This window comes from Hakea prostrata, chromosome 6, assembly GCF_041222555.1.
Source record: "Hakea prostrata isolate BN-2017 chromosome 6, UWA_Hpros_2, whole genome shotgun sequence".
In the NCBI taxonomy this organism is placed as follows: Eukaryota; Viridiplantae; Streptophyta; class Magnoliopsida; order Proteales; family Proteaceae; genus Hakea; species Hakea prostrata.
Genome location: NC_142605.1, coordinates 26,714,807 through 26,719,256, shown reverse-complemented (window position 1 = coordinate 26,719,256; position 4,450 = coordinate 26,714,807). Strand labels below are relative to the sequence as shown.

The window sequence follows — 4,450 nt, the reverse complement described above, 5'->3', positions numbered from 1 at the left end:
TGTGGATTATGGGTGAAAATTCGTTAGCGGGGGTATACTTGAAATTTTAAAGTTAAGACAGGGTATAACAGTAAAAACACAGTATTTAAAAAATCACCTCTCAAATCCTAACACAAGCTCTCAATTCCTGCAAAAATTCTATTCAATTCTAACGGCGGCTTCTCAAACCATCCTTCCCTGTCTCCAACAGTTTTAACCCTTCCATGGGTCACTCGCATTCTTGTTACCATTCTTTTTCTTTATCTTTCTTAGAAAAGTTGCAAAGCACCCATCAATTAAATCAAATCCTCTCCCAGGCTATCATCAACGGCCGCTTCACAGACCCTTTTGTATCAAGTAAGCTCCTTCTCTCTTTCTTATCTGCTGATCTCACCTCTGCGCGCATCCTTTTTTCTCAAATCTCAACTCCCAATATTTTCGCCTGGAATTTCATGTTCAGAGCTTACGCTAGTAGTTCTTTGCCTTGGGAATCGATTACTCTTTACAATTTCATGCGAAAAAATGATGTTTTACCTGATAAGTATACTTTCCCTTTCATCCTAAAAGCTTGCAGCTGAAGCCGGTTCCTCGAGAAGGGTCTAGAAATTCATGGGTCGAGTCTTAAATTGGGGTTTGAGTTTGATGTCTTCGTGCAGAATTCTCTTATTTCAATGTATGCAACCTGTGGTGTGATTGAAAATGCACGCATGGTATTTGATTTGATTCCTGATTGGGTCCGAGACTTGGTGTCCTGGAACAAGTATGATTTCGGGGGTATTTACAGGGGGAATTTTGTGGGGAAGCACTGGAATTGTTTGGTGAAATGATTGGGGTATTGGAGACCTCGATTTAGGTCGGAAAGTTCATGGGTTTGTTATAGTTAATGAGTTTGTTCAGATGTTTTTGTGGGTTCATCGCTGATTGATATGTATGCCAAATGTGGTTGTATACATATGCTCAGAAGGTGTTCGATAAAATGACTGATAGAAATGTGGTCTGTTGGACGTCTATGATTGCAGGTTATACGCAGTTGGGTCTGTTTATGGAAGCAGTTCAGTTGTTTAGAGATATGCTGATAGAAAATGTGATGTCAGACGAAGTGAAAATTGCTTGGGTTGCTTCTGCGTGTGGACATTTGGGTGCACTTGATCAGGGCAAGCGGGTAAATGCATATTGTGAAATTAATCAAGTCGAGATGAACCTTACTGTGAAGAACTCATTGATTGATATGTATGCAAAGAGTGGAGATATTAATAAGGCTCTTTTGAAACTTTTCATAAGTAGATTAAACGGGATGTGTTCTCATGGAGTGTTATGATTTCTGGGCTTGCCATGAATAGTAAGTAGACTTGTAAACGGATTGGATTCGGTTCGGATACACACCAATATCCAAATCCGATTAGCAAAGCACTATCCGAATCTGATAGAAATTTGGAGAAGGCATCTAAATTCGGATCTGAAACTTTATATCGGATATCCGATAATAATCCAATCCGATAAACTCTCCAATTATTGATTGATGATTGTCATTTTTTTATATTTTTTATTTCTGATTTCTATTTTTCGATTACCGATTACCGGTTTTCGAATCCAATTATTAGCCCATTTTTAGAGAAAAGTGTTTAATCCTTTACTTTAACCGGATAATTTTCGATTTCCGATTATCCAGCTAACGATTACGAGTATTCGAATCCGATTATCATCCATTTTCAGAGAAAAAAATGTTGAATATTTTACTTTATCCGGATAAAAAATTTATCCGAATATTATCCAATTCGATAAGCAATTATCCGAATCCAAATCCGGTTTCTTAGCGGACGGATGCGGATATTTTCCGGTAAGAAAAATTCTGGATATGGATACACTTAAACGAATATGAATGAGAATTTGGTGGCAGATTTTGCCTATCCATTTACAGGTCTAATGGTAAATTTCATGAAGTGCTGGAATTATTCTCTGATATGTTATTGTCAAGTGAAGTTGGATTTAATAATGGGAAGCATATTGAAAAGAAATTGCAAAACAAATCATGGAAGCTTATTAGGATAGATGATGAATGCATGGATACTTATTTTCCTTATAAGTGTTTGGTGTAGTTTTAATTTTAGTAGACATTATATTGATATTGTAGTAAGTATGATTGTTTTCTTACAAAACTCATAGTTTATATGAATATTGTTAAGTTAATATTTTGTTTGATGCATTTTTTGGTAATTAGTTAATTGTTAATATTTTGATTAATATGATTTTTTTTGTATTAATTTTCATTATTATTTTCTAACAATTTTTCATTTTGACATACCAAATTTATTTTTCATTCCATAATTTATTCTCAATAAATGTCACCAAACCATTTTTCATTCTCGACCAATAATGAATTCATGTACTTATTTCTTTTAAATAGTCATAATAGAGAATGAGAATTGATACCAAAAAGAGCCTTAGTAAGCTAGCTTTGTAAGCGTTGCAAGCTTGGTTCGGAGGGCACTACAGTAGGACGTGGATCGCCTTTCTCTCGGCATCACTTTCAGCCTTCTTCTGCACTTTCATTGCCTTGAGTTCCCTCTCTGCTTTATCTTTTGAATATTCTTTTTCTAGCTTTTTGTGCAGGTAGACCTATGGGACCCCTCTTAGGCCCTCTTCGCACTATAACACCGTATTTTGGTGTGGTATTGTGCTTAGATCAGTGGTAGTTCGTCGGGGGTTCAAATCCCTCCTCACCCACAACTGGCCCAAAAGGGAAGGACCTTTCCTTTACCTATGGGGATAGGAAAATCATGATCGGGATAGCGGACCCAAAGCTATGGACCTCGGGTGTGGGTCTTTTGTCGAAATGGAATGGCCTCTTTTGTTTAACATTTCTGGAAAGACCACCTATTTGTTTGTTTACCGGGTTCGGCACGAAATCATGAATAAGCTCTACCAAGGATTGCCAAGCATTTGGTACTGAGTTTCCCCCTCCCTTTTTAGTTAATATGGTTAGGCCCACATATTTGCTTATGTTTTGACTCATAATACAAGCAAGTGTTGATGGCTATTTGGCTTTGCAGAAAAAATTTGTAACTAAAAGAAGTATTTTAATTCCTTTTTCCCCTTTTTCCACCTAAAAAAGTAAAACTAAATAAAAATAACACCCTCCCCTACCCATCCCAAATTTATTCTAATGAAAATTTGTTATGAATAGAAAGACCTTGTAAAACCTTTTTTCTATCATTTGTCAAACTCAATTAAAAATCTTTGTAAGCGTTGATTTGTCTTTTATTTATGTTTTTTCTTTTCTTCTTAAAGAGTCTCTAATTTATGTTCATGCATATGTCCTGATGTTGTTCATTCTTGAAATCTAAAGTACGATCAAATAACTCAAATGAAACAAAAACATAAAAAAATAATGATCTGAAAACTCATACAATGTCCATGTTCTAAAACAACTTTGATGTTTTATACCAAACTATCATGCATTCTTTTAGCATTCTAATGATCATGAAGGGTAAAAGAGATGGGAAGTAAAAGAAAAAGAGACAACAAAGAAATAAGTCAGTTTTTCCATTAATTTACAAATTCAATATGAATTTTAAATCTGTTCTAATATATGAGATATGGGAGGTAACTAACAATTTTTTAGTAGTACGAGTTTGCATGAGAGTATTTGATGGTTTATAATTTTCTAGAGTTCACGTTGAACTTGGCTGTGAATATTGATTTTGTTCTTTCGTCCATTTTTTGGCGGTTCACTTTGGGCTCCAGTATGTTCAAAACCTTTAAAGAGATTGACACCATTTAATTTAGTTAAAAATAATAGTTGAAGGGATTAGAACTTATGAACCAAGGTAAGTTGAGATTTTTTTTCTTTTTTTTTGGCAATTGGGGCCAAAAGATGTAGACATGTGGAAAAAAGACTTATGGGTGAAGCTAAAAGTGAAGACCTTTGTGATGGTGACTAATTCAATTGGAACCTCTCATGTGGGGATGTCAATGTTCTTTGCTCATCATTAGACCTTTGTAGAAACATAAACTTGTTAAGGAAATACTAAATGCCCTGTCATCAAGGGGGTTCTAGGTTTGGCTGAATGAATGGTGAATAAGGCTTGGAGTTGAAAAGCAGATGTTGTTTTAAAGTTTAAAAATAGAAAACACTAACTACAATTTCGAGTTTGAAAAGTTTGAAAGTGCTGATCCATTAAGAAATAGGTAAAGATTGTTTTAAATAAAGGCATAAAAGGATCTGAGGACAACCTTCTTCTCCTGGATACTGCTGAGGGCGACGAAATTCATGGCGAATCTCCTCGGACTGGGTTACATCAACTCACCCTCACATGCTTGCCTCATCATATCCAGAGCAGTGTTATGATTATAGATAAAATAGGTATCTGTCTGACCCTCTCCGCTATGCTATAATAATGATGATCTTACCGATGTCCTTCAACATGAGGTCGATATAGTGAGCTGTGCAGGGTGTTAAATAGAGATTATA

The 4,450-nt window shown here is 35.4% G+C and overlaps 1 pseudogene; it reads left to right on the top strand.

Moving 5' to 3' along the window:
* The first annotated feature begins 203 nt into the window (after nucleotides 1-203).
* Nucleotides 204-2,075, top strand: LOC149012977 (pentatricopeptide repeat-containing protein At2g29760, chloroplastic-like; annotated as a pseudogene).
* The last annotated feature ends 2,375 nt before the right edge of the window (nucleotides 2,076-4,450 follow it).